Here is a 16,176-nt window from a genome sequence, read left to right as displayed (position 1 = left end):
CTTCTCTAAGGAATCCCGCCTTTTCCAGCCAAGATTTCAACGCCCTCAGTTCGGTGGATGGCTAGCTCAATGCAACCCACTTTGTCTTTGAGAAGGCGGTGGACATCTTGTCGAAAGGTTTGCAGGTACTTCACTTTTGAATCCACTTTCCTCAGGAGCGAATTATGTTCAGCTGTAGTTATTTGTATGCGAAGACTCTTTCAGATTGTCGTACTAGGCAGTAGCCCCCAAGACACTTGTCGGATGGCACATCCGACTGATGGATTCTATGAGCAAAATAGTATAGCTTAGGCACGAAAGCCACTAGCCCCCAAGCCTTGATGTGGGCACATGTAGCCGTATGGAGGCTTGATAGAACATGCTTTGAATTCGTAGTCATCTCGGGAGAAAAAAACAAAAATCTGTCCGAGGAGCTGACTCAGACCAAGATGCAGCTAGGTGCCATGCAAGCCGAGGTGGCGCATATCAAAACCTTTACCAGAGAAGCGCACAGTAAGTGCATCTGGTCTATGATGATTTGTTTTTTTTCTCGAATACGCACGAGTGTGCGTACTATATTATATAGAAGGAATCGGGGTAAAGAGCCCGTCCACGTTAGCATTACAGATTACATATATACACTGCACACTAAGTCTACTTCCACCCTCCACCTAGTCTGAAAGACTATCTACTCTCCGCTGCCCACTCCTCCACCTCTGCAAAGAAGGCGCCCATGTCTCCTCATAGTATGCCCGCCTTCTTCCATACACGGCCCTCTCTTACGACTGCATGGATAATCCTGTTCTTTGAAGGTGTAGCTCCGTCGAAGACAATCGAGTTGCGGTGCTTCCATATTTGCCATAGCCCTAGGATGATGATTGTATTTGCATCCCTCCCGGCCTCTCCTCTTCCTCTCTTGTCTTGGCACCATGCACCGAGGCTTTCATTCACAGTAGGTATCCATTCCGGTTTGCGTAGGGGATGGCAGATCGCGGTCCACACTTCCCGCGCGACGACACACTAGAGCAAAATGTGGTTTATGCTCTCCTCTGCTTGGCTGCACATTGGGCAGCAGTCCTGATGATCGAGCCCTCGTCTTGCCAGCCGATTGGACGTCCAGCACCTATCCTGGATTGCCAGCCATGTGAAGAAGCGGCAGGGCACCGGTGCTCTAGATTTCCAAGTGAATTCGGCCGTGGGGACGACCTGCCTGCCCCAGAATTTGGCTGCATAGGTAGTCCTCGCTGAATAGCATCCGCTTGTTTCCCATGACCAAGTGATGGTATCATGTTGCGCTGGGTCAAGTTGAAGTTCTTGGATCATGTTCCATAGCTGTAGATATTCCCTTAGCGAGTCAGTTGATACCTCCGGGCTTACTTGGGTGACCCAACCGTCATTCGGTAGGGCCTGGGCTACGGTGCATGTGTTCCTCGTTTTCTTCCTGACTCGGCCGTAGGTCAAGGGTGCAATCTCAACGATCCGGTGTCCGTCGAGCCATCTATCTTCCCAAAAGAGTGCTATGTTTCCAAAGACTTATGATTGGGTCTTGTCCATCACATCATTCTCCTAATGATGTGATCCTATTATCAACGACATCCAATCTCCATGGTCAGGAAACCACAACCATCTATTGATCAACGAGCTAGTCAACTAGAGGCTTACTAGGGACATATTATGGTCTATGTATTCACACAGGTATTACGGTTTCCTATTAATACAATTATAGCATGAACAACAGACAATTATCATGAACAAGGATATATAAGAATAACCACTTTATTATTGCCTCTAGGGCATATTTCCAACATCGGTATGTCCCCTCAAAGGGGCCTTCAATTGCCGCACAGGGCACCCTCAACAAGAAGTGGCTACGGAGGCGAAGCGCGACGCTCCTCCCCCGAACATGTAGTTCTACCAGCATTACGCTCTTTAGAAGTTAAGGATCGCATGCCTGATTATTTGGTTCCCTATACAAGCGGTCCACCGAAGCATCATTAGCTGAGAGGGCTGACAACTCGGCCCCGAGGACCGACGGAGAGCCGATCTCTGCCTCAGGGGATGTTCCTGAAGTACCCCAACCAGCCACTTCGGGGACCTGCTCGGCTACCACTTCTAAGGTTGAAAGTGGAATGAATCATCGGCGCAGGAGAGCTTCTCTAAGGAATCCCGCCTTTTCCAGCCAAGATTTCAACGCCCTCAGTTCGGTGGATGGCTAGCTCAATGCAACCCGCTCTGTCTTTGAGAAGGCGGTGGACATCTTGTCAAAAGGTTTGCAGGTACTTTACTTTTGAATCCACTTTCCTCAGGAGCGAATTATGTTCAGCTGTAGTTATTTGTATGCGAAGACTCTTTCAGATTGTCATACTAGGCAGTAGCCCCCAAGACACTTGTCGGATGGCACATCCGACTGATGGATTCTGTGAGCAAAATAGTATAGCTTAGGCACGAAAGCCAGTAGCCCCCAAGCCTTGATGTGGGCACATGTAGCCGTATGGAGGCTTGATAGAACATGCTTTGAATTCGTAGTCATCTCGGGAGAAAAAAACGAAAATCTGTCCGAGGAGCTGACTCAGACCAAGACGCAGCTAGGTGCCATGCAAGCCGAGGTGGCGCATATCAAAACCTTTATCAGAGAAGCGCACGGTAAGTGCATCTGGTCTTTGATGATTTGTTTTTTTTTCTCGAATACGCACGAGTGTGCGTACTATATCATATAGAAGGAATCGGGGTAAAGAGCCCGTCCACGTTAGCATTACAGATTACATATGTACACTGCACACTAACTCTACTTCCACCCTCCACCTAGTCTGAAAGACTATCTACTCTCTGCTGCCCACTCCTCCACCTCTGCAAAGAAGGCGCCCATGTCTCCTCGTAGTATGCCCGCCTTCTTCCATACACGGCCCTCTCTTACGACTGCATGGATAATCCTGTTCTTTGAAGGTGTAGCTCCGTCGAAGACAATCGAGTTGCGGTGCTTCCATATTTGCCATAGCCCTAGGATGATGATTGTATTTGCATCCCTCCCGGCCTCTCCTCTTCCTCTCTTGTCTTGGCACCATGCACCGAGGCTTTCATTCACAGTAGGTATCCATTCCGGTCTGCGTAGGGGATGGCAGATCGCGGTCCACACTTCCCGCGCGATGACACACTAGAGCAAAATGTGGTTTATGCTCTCCTCTGCTTGGCTGCACATTGGGCAGCAGTCCTGATGATCGAGCCCTCGTCTTGCCAGCCGATCGGACGTCCAGCACCTATCCTGGATTGCCAGCCATGTGAAGAAGCGGCAGGGCGCCGGTGCTCTAGATTTCCAAGTGAATTCGGCCGTGGGGACGACCTGCCTGCCCCAGAATTTGGCTGCATAGGCAGTCCTCGCAGAATAGCATCCGCTTGTTTCCCATGACCAAGTGATGGTATCATGTTGCGCTGGGTCAAGTTGAAGTTCTTGGATCATGTTCCATAGCTGTAGATATTCCCTTAGCGAGTCAGTTGATACCTCCGGGCTTACTTGGGCAACCCAACCGTCATTCAGTAGGGCCTGGGCTACGGTGCATGTGTTCCTCGTTTTCTTCCTGACTCGGCCGTAGGTCAAGGGTGCAATCTCAATGATCCGGTGTCCGTCGAGCCATCTATCTTCCCAAAAGAGTGCTATGTTTCCAAAGACTTATGATTGGGTCTTGTACGTGCCTGCAGGAGGGCAACCTGGGCGCCCTGTCGATGGGGATCATGTACGTCTCCTTCACACTCTTCGCGGTGGCAGCGTCACCGGTGGTGAGGTGGCTGGGCGCCAGGCTCGCGCTCGTCGTCGGCACCAGCGGCTACGCGCTCTTCATCCTCGCCAACCTCCTTCCAACATGGTGCGTTCTGGCACACATTCTGACTCTGGCATGACATGGACTGGGTGGTTTGGGCGTGTGTCAAGTTATTGCCTTTTTATGCTGCACAATCTGTTTGTAAGATCATGTGTTTTAGGCTTTTATCTCCTGCTTCATTGTTAGCATCCAGGTAGTAATCACACGATCTATTACACTTTGCTCACGAATTCGAGTATCTGGTAGCGATTACAAGGAGAGGTACACGAATGGAAAGGGGATCGGGAGAGGAACGGGGAGCCGCCGCCGCTGGGTGCCGTGATCCACTGGATGGTTTGGCCTTCTGCGCGTGTGCCCTTAAGTAGTTGGTGCCTCCGCTCGGTCACACCCACTCTGGGCCTTGGTTCCGCGGGTTGGGCTTCCTTCGCCTCGCGGGTCGGCCCACGCCCGAGACCGTATGCTTGACGAGGAGAGGGACTGGGGTTGTAGTGGGCCTGACATCCCCTCCTTCTGGAGAAGAGGCTTGACCCCAAGCCTCAGCTGCCGGAAAACGTGCTTGCAGCTCCTTCTTGTCTTCCTAGGTGTTGTCGATCTTGGTTTGATCCGACCAGCGCACCAGGACCTGTTCCACCATGGCTCCTTGCTTGCGCTTCCAGCGAGTGTCGAGGATGGCTCGAGGCACCGCTGGTACATCAGAGAGTACATGAAGTACTGGTTCGACCGGCGTACCTGGGAGCACCGCGCGGCGCAGCATGGAAACATGAAGGACCGGGTGGATCGTGGCTTGCGGGGCAGTTCCAGTTTATACGCCACCTCGTTGATCTTGCTGATGATAGGAAAAGGACCGTAGAACCGGAACGAGAGCTTGTGATTAGCCCGTTTTGCCACTGACGTCTGGACATAAGGTTGTAGTTCCAGAAACACCATGTCCCCCATTTCCAATCTGCGCTCAGAACGCTTACGGTCAGCTTGTTGCTTCATGCGGAGCTGAGCACGCTGCAAGTGCTGCTGCAGCAGGTCCTGAATGACAGCGCGCTCGTCCCACCAGGACTGAAGTGATGGCACCGAGCACGCTGTAGTAGTAGTGATCCCCCAATGTCGGGGTTCATGCCCAAACATGGCCTTGAAGGGAGTCATGCCAATGGAAGAATGGGGTGAAGAATTGTACCAGCATTGAGCAAGGGGAAGTCAATGACTCCATCGCTTGGGACAAGCATGAGTGAAGCAACGGAGAAAGGTTTCGAGGCATTGGTTCACTCGCTCCGATTGCCCGTCCGTTTGGGGTGGTTGGCGGTGCTCAAGCGAAGTTCAGTGTCGGCGTAGCGAAAAAGTTCTTGCCAGAAATGACTCGTGAAAACCGGATCCCGATCAGAGACAATGGCCTGAGGAAACCCATGAATTGGGTAGATGCGCTGCATGAACAGTTGAGCCACTCGAGAAGCGGTGTACGGGTGGGCAAGAGGCAGAAAATGAGCGAACTTAGTCATCCGGTCGACTAAAACCCAGATGGAGTTGTGCTGACCTGATTGTGGCAATCCATCAATGAAGTCCATTGTTATCATATCCCACGAAGCCTGTGGAACAGGAAGAGGTTGCAGCAGCACTGGTGATGCCACTCTCTTCGTTTTGGCTTGTTGGCATATCTGGCAACACTTGACATATTGCTCAATGTGCGTCTTCATCTTGGGCCAAGCAAATAACCTGTGGATACGCTTGTAAGTCACTGGAAACCCAGAGTGTCTTCCGACGGGGCTGTCATGGAAAGCTGCCATAATTTTCTGTTGTAGCTCAGTGCTGCCTCCCAGCCATATGCGATCTCTGAAACGGATGGTGCCCTGCGCCAGGGTGAAGCGCTTCTTGGGGTCAGGTCTGATTGCCAGCTGTTCCAACAGCTTCTGAGAGTGCGGATTGCAGTTGTAGCTTGCGAGCACATCTTCCAACCACGCTGGTTGACAAGTGGAGATCCCAAACAGTGTTTCTGCTTTGGGCAGCCGAGAAAGAGCATCCGCAGCCCCGTTCTCCGATCCTTTGTTGTAGACGATGCGGTACTGCAACCCGAGGAGTTTAGTAACGGCTCGCTGCTGCCATGGGGTGACTAGCCGTTGCTCTTGTAAGTGCACCAAGCTGCGTTGATCAGTCTTGATCACAAATTCTGCTGACTGCAGGTAAGGGCGCCATTGATCGACTGCCGCGATGATTGCGAGGTACTCCTTCTCATATGTGGACAGTCCGCGGTATTTCTGACAAAGCGATTTGCTCATGAAAGCAATTGGATGCCCCTCTTGCTGTAAGATTGCCCCGATGCCCACGTCACAAGCATCCGTCTCAATAGTGAATGGCTTCTGGAAATTAGGTAGTGCGAGCACCGGAGCCGAGATTAAACCCTGCTTGAGCACCTGAAAGCTCTGCTCGGTGTTATCCGTCCAGACGAACGGAGAGCCTTTCTTCAATAGATTGAACAAAGGTCTAGCCAGCACCCCAAACTGTCGCATGAATCGCCGGTAGTAACCAGCCAAACCCAAAAACTGATGGACTTCCTTGACATTTGTTGACGTTGGCCAGTCGCAAACAACCTGAATCTTGGTAGGATCTGTGGCAACCCCCTCTGCGCTGATGACGTGCCCCAGGTACGATATGCGCTGCTGACCAAAGGCACATTTGCTCATCTTCACCTTCCATTGGTCACGCCGGAGCAGACTGAACACCTGATGCAGATGCTGAACATGATCTTGTAGGGTTTTGCTGAAGACAAGGATGTCATCGAAGAACGCCAGCACACACTCTCTAATAAGAGGGTGTAAGGTTTCTGTCATACCCCCATTGAAGGTGCCCGGAGCTCCAGCCAACCCGAATGAGACCACCAAGAACTCGAAATGACTTGTATGGGTTTGAAAGGCCGTCTTGTACTCCTCCCCCTCTGCTAGGCGGATCTGGTGGTAGCCTGCACGTAAATCCATTTTTGAGAACCATCGAGCACCATGCAACTCGTCCAATAGCTTCTCGATCACCGGCACAGGGTACTTGCCCACCACTGTCATAGCGTTCAAGTGGCGGTAATCGATGCAAAGCCGCCATGTTCCATCTTTCTTCTTGACCAGAATCACCGGTGACGAGAAGGGACTGTGACTCTTCTGAATGACGCCTTGATCCAACAGCTCTTTAACTTGCTTCTCAATCTCCGACTTGTGCTCTGGTTTGTAACGGTAAGGCCTCAGATTCACCGGTTGCGCTCCTGGCATGAGTGGGATGTGGTGATCACACGCGCGCCTTGGTGTTAAACCTTTGGGTTCCTCAAAGATGTCCTTGAATTGATCAATCACCGCTTGGATGTTGCCTGGGGTTGGGGTGAAGATCTCATCCGACTCGCAGACCTGGTACAGCTGCACGACCTGTGCCACTTCTCCCTGACGTTGCATGCATTGCAGTTGCAGACTGTTGATCTCCGTGCAGCTCGTAACCCCCTCAATCTGGCCGTGAAGGTGCACTGTCCCTGTCGGAGTGGTGATCCAGAGCTGCTTGCCACGCCAATCCACATTCATGGGGCTGTGCTCTTCGAGCCAGTCCATGCCCAAAATGGCATCATAAACCCCCAACGGAAGGATTTTCATGTCCGTGCTGAACTCCTGCTCCTGAATGGACCAGCGGCACTTGGGTATGTGAGACACACAGCAGAGCTCCCCCCATCAGCCACCTTGACTCGACAAGGACGGTTGAGATATACAACTCCGGACAGCGAGGCTGCCAATTGCGCGTCGATGAAGGAGGTTGAACTGCCGGAATCCACCAAGAGGAGAATAGCGCGGCCTTGGAGCCATGCTTGGAGTTTAACGGCTTTTGGAGGAGTGCCACCCGTGAGAGCTTGCCGTGAAATTGCCATCACAGTTTCGGTTGGGCCGCTTGGAAGCTCCTCGCTCCCCTCCATGCCGAAGAGCTCCAACAGCTCTTCGACGACATGAAGCTGCACGCTCGTGGGGCAAGTGTGGTCCTGCCCCCAGCGCTCGCCACACTTGAAGCAAAGGCCACGTGCTCGCCGGTACTCGCGCATCGCCTTGATCTTGGAGTTGTCGCCGCAGTTGGTGTCGTTGGTCCGGCGCTCGGGCGCGGCCGGTGTCGTAGGAGGCCGCCCTGTGGAGGAGGGGGCGGGAGCAGCATGGGCACGCCCGCGTGCGCCCGCGTCGCCAGGTCCGCCGCCCGAGCCGTGGTGGGTTGACGAGGCCGCTCCCAGGTGCCGCCGTCCGCCACTTCCTCTTGCAGTAGTGCTAGTGCACACGCCGTGTCCAGATCAGGCGGTCGTTGCACCAGCACAATCGCCCGTATGTCCGCCCGAAGTCCCTCCACAAAACGAGTGAGGTAATAATAAGGATGAACTGAATCAGAGTAAGCAGACAAATGACTGATAGTTTGCTCAAATCGTTCGATGTAATCTGCCCGTGTAAAATTGGCGGATGAGGAGTTGATGGCGATCTCGGCCAAAACGGGTGCACACCAAGGAAGAGAACGATTCCCAGTCGAATTCAGAGAGTTTCTTCTGAATTGACTGCAGCCACACTGCAGCCGTGCCCGAGAAGTTGAGCGTGGCCATAGGAACCCAAAAATTCTCCTGAATCGCGAACATGTGAAAGTACTGCTCGCACAACGTCTTCCAGAGGCGTGGGTTCTCGCCAGAAAATTAGGGAAAAGCAATGGATGGGTGCGTCTGGCCGATCCCCGCGAGCAACTGGCTCGCATGTGCATAAGGAGAGGGCAGAGGTGCGGGGGACAGGGGAGCGAACTAACCGTTGGCCGGGGTGGACACCGACGCGAACGCCGGTGCCAAACCCCGCGGTAGGATGTCGATGCCGTGGCCGATCGGCCCTGATGCGACGCCGCCCTCCGGACCCTTGTTGTCGTCCGTCGGGTCGCGCAGGGGAGCGATTGTCGGAGCAGCCTTGGGCGCGGGCGCCTGCTCCTCCTCTGCCGCGGGTCGCGCCTATTGGAGTTCGGCGACCGTGGTGGAGAGCCGGTCGACGCGCCGTTCCAGCTCCGGGCGCCAGGCGACCAGATCCTCCAATTTGGCCGCCGTCGAACGGATATCCGCGTGGATTCCGTCCAGCGAGGAGGTCAACTTGTCGAAATATTCCTTGAAGGCGGGATCCATGGCGCTGATTCGATCCCTGATCGATTTTTGCCGCCGCGTCTCGATGAGGTGCGCTAGCCTCAAATCCAAGGCTCTGAATACTAGATGTTAGCACCCAGGTAGTAATCACACGATCTATTACACTTTGCTCACGAATTCGAGTATCTGGTAGCGATTACAAGGAGAGGTACACGAATGGAAAGGGGATCGGGAGAGGAACGGGTAGCCGCCGCCGCCTGGTGCCGTGATCCACTGGTGGCCTTCTGCGCGTGTGCCCTTAAGTAGTTGGTGCCTCCGCTCAGTCACACCCACTCTAGGCCTTGGTTCCGTGGGTTGGGCTTCCTTCGCCTCGCAGGTCGGCCCACGCCCGAGACCGTATGCTTGACGAGGAGAGGGCATGGGGTTGTAGTGGGCCTGCCATTCATGGTTCCATTCAGCTGCTTTTCGTGGCTGCATTCTCCCGTACTTGAATTGGAAATAACCGAACAAGTTAGCATCTACAGCCTGACAAATCTGACCTCATGTACGTCCGCGAACGTGTCCATATGTCCTCGACAGTGACCGATCAACCCTTATTTTTCGTTTGCCGCATCCAACTACCTCATATTAGATACCTCAAACCATACAAAACATGCAAAACAAATCTACATACTACGTAGATAACCTAAACTAGCCTACACTACTTGTCGTCATCAGAGATGTCAACGACCTCCATGCCGGCACTGCCAGACCTCCGGGTGGATGGCTGCCTGCAGCACCTTCGGCTCCTCGTCAGACTCTATCCCGACGAAGATTTCGTCGAGCCCCGCGTCCCGCTGGCGGTGGAGGAAGCAGCGGTTGACCTCCACCTCGGCATCCAACTGGATGGAATCGAAGATGGCCTGCTGCTCTGTTCCCTCCTATGGCGAGGCCCGCAGCCTGAGGCGCCGCATCCGTCTCGCCGGTGTCATTGTCCTCCTCCTCCGGCTCTGCGTCCTCCATGACTGCGTCCTACTCCACCTCCTCCTCTAGCTACAGTGAGTCCGGAGGCAGGCCGACTGCGATCAGGACCTCACGCTTAGCCCAGATCTCCTCAAGCAACCGTAGGCGCCGCTTCGGCGTGAGCATGGCATACGTCGTGACCTTCTGCTGGGCCATGGCTAGCGGTGGAAGGCGAGCAGATAGGTGGGTTGCGGGGCGGAAGGGATGAAAACGGGGAGTGAAATGGGATGCGGCTAGGGTTGAGGCCGCCGTCCGGCTTAAATAGCCGGTCTTGGGTCATCGTGGGGTGCACCGGAGCGGCGTCACGCGGCGCCATGTAGGCGTCCTCACCGCGCTCATCTAAATCAGAGGAGGACCCCGTTGGACCGATGGTTTCCAAGTGATTCCGCGTCGGTCACGCGGTCGGTCATAAGTGGCGGACGCGCGTGGGCCTCCCCATATCCGGCCCAGATTACGTTGGATACCCAGACGTTTGGGCCCAGTATGAGGAGCCTGTCTGAGTCGGGTGTTTTATGACTGGTCAGCGACCGGACCATCTGCCTGGGCGTATAGACCGGAGGGGGTAGGGTGTTGTTTGGGGCGCCCAGATGCTCTGAACTTGTTAAGACTATGGATTTAAATTTCCAGGGTCTTGCTTCTGACAGGGGCTTTGCAGTTATATAGCCCAATTCGCAGGGCACTACATTGTGCACGTTATGCATAAAAAAATTGCAGTAAAACTCAATACCCTGTTTAGCCGGGAGTAAACCACGGCTCAAGTAGCAAAAGTAGCTAGTTCGGTGAAAAAAAGTGTATCCTGGTTATGTACTGATGCAACGTTCAATCAACTGTCTCTGATTAGTTGATAAGACCCATATGGTGCGTATCAGTCCATGCGGGAGTGACCTCATTCCCGAAACAAAGAACACCCAGATATGCATCACAAATGGCTTTCAGGCCAGGTTGATGTGCTCGTAATCCCACAAATTGCAGTTAAAAAGTACTCCCTCTGTGAACACATATAAGACGTTTTAGATCGCTATACATAGGAAGTACATCTTTTTTTTAAAAGAAGGTTAAACCCCGGCCTCTGCATCAATCGATGCATACAACCATCTTTACTAATTATTTTATAAAGGTCTGACAAGAAAGTACATCAAGCCACACAAAGCCACCACTCACATCTACAAACTCGATAATGTGGAGTGCTTTCACCCTCATATCTAAAACCGGTGTCGTCGCCGATTCATTCACATAACGTATCGGAATCAACAGCCGGTGCAGCAGACCTAAAGCGCGCACCACATGCACACGTTTTAGAAGCCAGAAGCCGCCATCATCCTCGTACCGCTAATCCATCTTCAGAATAGAGATCCGCATCATCCTTGCCAGTACGGACAACCGTCGATGCCACCAGGGCGCCCAACGGCACCACCGCCCTGCGCGTGTTCATCCAAACGCGAAGACTCCGGAAGATCTGTCGTGGGTAGCACCTGGGGAGTACATGTTAATTACTCTCTCGGTTGCTAAATATAAGTCATTGTAGAGATTACACGACCACATAGGGATGTATATGGATGCATTTTACAGTGTAAATTCACTCATTTTGCTTCGTATGTAGTTCATAGTGAAATCTCTATAAAGACTTATATTTAGGAACGGAGGAAGTATTTGATTAATACCATCTTTACCCCTAACTTTTAAGTTTGTGGCTGCAATTGGCCCATTTAGCAAATTTTTCACATTTTTGCCCCATTAAGCAAACATGTGCCACAGTTTACCCAACTTGTGCCACATTTAAACCCTTTTAGAAATGTCAAAAATCTGCTAAATGGGGTAAGTTTTTTCGATAAAGAGTATATATTAATATCGCGAAGATACCAATTACATCCAGCCTCTGCAACAACGCAATGCCCTAATGACATGACAGATGCACACAGCCAAAAAATAAGAAGAAACTAAAAAAAATCCCACTACAGTGTTTCAAGCCTTGCAGCAGCAGCACAACCACCACCAAGACAACACCTGATGTCCAGGTTCTCCAAAAGCGACGCCTCCAAAGAGGAAACAGTGCACCAAACCGTCGTCGTTCGATCGTAGATCTTGGGTTTTCACCCCGGAGAAAATCCCTGCTCTCTAAACAATGCCTTCAAGAAGACCATTGCCAGGCACAACCAATTACGGCCAGACCTTGGATTTTCACCCTGAAGAGAAGACTTTGAACTTCACCTGTGTTGTCGCCCCCACTTACATACCGCTGCTGCGAATCCCGAAACTCCAAGCAAGTTCCTGAACGCCGTAGACTCCAATCACCATTACTAGTCCTCTAATCTCGGCTTCCATGACATTCTCCGCCTCTGCCATCAACATGGAGCTAAACATATCTCCTGATGGCAACAGATAGCAGAGCTTCGCGCCGCTCGCTCCTTAAGGGAGAACCAATGGGCACGATTGAATCCCACCCGATCCAGCAATCTCCAGGCATAACACGCCCATGGGAGTTCGCCGGCGGAGCCTTCCGGAACCCGCCACTCCGGCCAGATCAGGAAGGACAGATGTCAGGCAACTCTTCGTCTTGGCGCAAGAGGAACCCTAGGACCGCTGCCTTTATTCGAGCACACCAGCATGCCCCCACACCGCCGGTCGGAGCAGCATCGGAGAAGGCAGCCGCAGCGCACGACCACGCTGCGCACCACCCGCCCTGAAGACGCCGCTCCGGCTTCAGGCCACAGCTACAAGCATCGCCGCGTGGAGCAGCGGAGCAACGCCGGCCCCGCGCTAGAGAACGGTGACCGAGGGGTCCCGCCGCCGCCGCGCCGCCAGGGCTTTGCCCGGCGACGCCTCGATGGCAGCGAGATGAGAGGGAGGCACGGGGTGGCTTGCTCGAGCCCGCAGGGGCGGCCCGGCACGGCCGCACGGGAGCGGGACCGGGAGAGGAGGAGGGCCCGACTCGAGCTCCTCCGCGGGGGGAGAGCCGGTGAAGAAGGCGCCGGCCTTCGGGATGGATGGAGAGAGGACGTCGGGAGGGTCCCGGATCTGCGGTAAATGGGGTAAGTGTTGTCACGAACATGAAACTTAGGGGTAAAAAGTGAAATTAACTCTAATTATTTTCAGATTCAGTAAATTCATTATGCTATCATAATGAGATTCCATTTGATGTTATCAGGTATACAATGGTACCAGCTTCAGTGTACCTGGGTTTTACTGCCGCAATAATTTGGGTTGGAAAGGTAATTATAGTGTTTTACAATAAGCTATTTATAATCTTCATTTTTGTCTGGCTAATATACATACCTTTCGCAATGCAGGGCACGTATCTTACCTCGGCTGCCCTCAGTCATGCAAGAGACAATAATCTACCTGATCGCCCGGCTGTAGGAAGATTTAATGGAGAGTTCTGGGGAGTGTTCGCTAGCACGCAGGTACAGAAAAGATTTGAAAAACAAACTATTTCTAGCCGAAGTTAACATGAAAACATATGCTTTGGTATTTTTTTTATACCTCGAGTGTTTTTTTTTCCTTTTCGAAAAAGGGGTGTACCCCGGACTCAAGTGTAGCTTCTATTCTTCTTGCACATAAGACAGATACCCTCTACGGTTACAACGGTACAATGATCTCCGACTGGGTGACTTGTGCTACATCTGAATTATGCAGGTCATTGGAAATCTGATCTCATTTGCCGTACTGCGAAATAGAAAGGTTGGTATCTTAATTCAGAGGGTTATTAGAATCCTGTGGATTGCGATTTACTTGCACAACATATGTAGTCATCTTATTTGATCCTTCACTGTCATATCACGTCAGGGTGGCGGAACTGTAACAGGAAAAAATCTGTTGTTTCTTGTGTTCCTTGCCTCCTTGGCTGCACGGTTATCGGCATTGTATTAATGTGTTTATTGTCCAAAAGAGATGAGAAACAAGATCATTCTTCAGCACACTCATCGTTTGGAGATATGTTGAAGAGTATTGGTGCCCCTCTCAAGGACAGAAGGATGCTTCTTTTAATTCCTCTTATGGCATATTCAGGGTTACAACAGGCATTTGTATGGTAAGTTTCCCCCAAAAAAAGTTCGCCATGCACGGTGGTTCCATTTGTTAGTGTTTTTTTTAAGAATATGTTGTGGATTTCTTAGGGCTGTATTCACAAAGAGTATTGTGACACCGGTGCTTGGCCTATCTGGAATCGGCGGCGCCATGGCAGTATATGGTGTAGCTGATGTAGTTGTAAGTGAAACTATTAAACCTGAAGTCAACAGTTCATGCTTCCCAACAGATTATTTAATCTTCATTTGGGTCATTCATTCATTCTAAACTGCTGAAGAAGACCATGATGTCTGCTTGCCTGAGTATTGAAGCTTGTCGAACATTGCAGTGTTCATTGGTTGCTGGACGTTTTACCTCTGGGCTTCAGTCAGCTACGTTTATAGTGTCAGTGGGAGCTATTCTTCAGGCTGCTGTCCTCTTCTGGCTGCTTCTCTTTCACCGGTTTGATTTCTTTGCTCGCCCTCGTGCAGTTTCTACTATTTTGGGTGCACTCATCTTTGTCTTCCGTGCAGCCCAATGGGCGGATTACTTGGCGCAGCGGCTCCACTATTGATAGGTGCCTTATGGGGTGTTGGTAACGGAGTCCTGAACACACAGCTAAGCGCTTTACTTGGGCTGCTCTTCGAGGATGTCAAGGTAATCTTAGTTTACTTTGCTTTCTTCAGCAGTTCATGTCCACATGAGTACGTACATGAGAATGCTTGATTTAGTTTGCTCTCTTATGTAATTTTTATCCTGTCAATGAATGCACTAAATCTGTATGGAAAAATGAAAAATGGGCTTTTGCGTAGTTTAGGGTCTGGCAATCAGCTGCCATGGCAGTCATCTTCTTCCTCAGCCAAGTCATCAAACTGCAAGCCATGCTTATCTTGATGTCCACGTCGCTCGTCGTCTCTTTTGGCTCGTTCCTGACACTCACCCTTGTTGTCGACAAGTCATCATCAACTATCGGATTGTGAGGTTATTATTTCTTTTTTTTAGGAACTGAGGCTATTATTTCTCTCCTCGGGTTTCCAAATGGTGTCGTTGTTGCCACACGTCTTCACCATTGTTACCATTAGCATGCAGTACAACAAGAGTGTTGTATCTCCTGCATATTTTTAGCAATGTTACATTAACTAATAGATAATACCCCGCGCGCTGCCGCGGGAATCTGTTGCAGTATATTCTAATGCGATTTTGTAATAATATTTCAGTGAGATTTGGTCGTATAAAACATGAATGCATGGATTATTTTGTTGCGAATAATAATAACTAAAACTGAAAATACTTACTATTGTACTATTTTTTATTATGGTATGGCTAATAAATATTTACAAAATATAAGATATTCGAAAACGGTTTTCCATGTATGTTGTGGTGGGCCTTTCTTGAGATGATATATGTGACGTGGGATTTATCCATGTTGAAGTAAATAGAAGTTGTGGAAATCTACTAATAATGGAATCTTTTTTCCCATGCATGTTGAAGTGGGGCTTTCAAGAGGTGGCATGTGTGGTGATGTGGCATATGTGCATGTTAAGATAGATAGAAATAGTGGGGATCAACTGCTTAGAGCATCTCCAACATCCGCCCAATGTGCGGCCCAAAAACGGTTTTACAGCACGCAAGTAGTTTTTTTAGGGCGCTAGAAGACGTTTGCTTCAACAAGCGCTGCAAAATATGCTGCGCACGCGGGTCCAGCGGTCCCAATCAAGCGGTACCATCTGCAGCAGCCCAGAGTTTGCAGCACGCGCGACCGGACGCACTAAATATGCTGCAGACGATGCCTCTTTAATGCACGCGTTGCATTAGTTACAGCGCGCACTTTTTGTGCGGCTGTTGGAGACTTCAAATCGGATCCGTGCGTGATAAAAATAGTTTTTATGCCACATGTCCCTTATATAGCGCTTCTGTTGGAGATGCTCTTAAGTATATAGAATACTATGAACCAACTGAAGAATGCACGCTGATACTACTGTGGATTCTCTACCTTGTTGGGGCAAAGGCCGAGGGAAATTTGGTTGCCTCCTGCATCGTTCGGTCTAACATAAGTGATGACTATGGATGCTGGGAAATCCGGTTGGCACAAAAAGAAAAATCTGAGCACCACATTCTCCATACATTCTGCAAGATCAACATTGTGTAACATTTCCCCTTGATATGACAAAGGAAGCTTTAAAATGTTGTGATGTTCAAACACGTGCATTTTTGTTGGTCCCTCTCTCGCGCTCGCACCCCCCTCGCGTCACCCCCTTCACGGGCGACTCGGGGGGATCCAACCGC

At 51.0% G+C, this 16,176-nt stretch overlaps 1 pseudogene; it reads left to right on the top strand.

Moving 5' to 3' along the window:
* The first annotated feature begins 3,091 nt into the window (after positions 1-3,091).
* Positions 3,092-14,939, top strand: LOC123120322 (UNC93-like protein 3; annotated as a pseudogene).
* Positions 14,940-16,176: the final 1,237 nt, after the last annotated feature.

The sequence above is a fragment of the Triticum aestivum genome, chromosome 5D (genome assembly GCF_018294505.1).
Source record: "Triticum aestivum cultivar Chinese Spring chromosome 5D, IWGSC CS RefSeq v2.1, whole genome shotgun sequence".
Classification (NCBI taxonomy): Eukaryota; Viridiplantae; Streptophyta; class Magnoliopsida; order Poales; family Poaceae; genus Triticum; species Triticum aestivum.
This window is presented reverse-complemented; position numbering and strand designations above follow the sequence as displayed.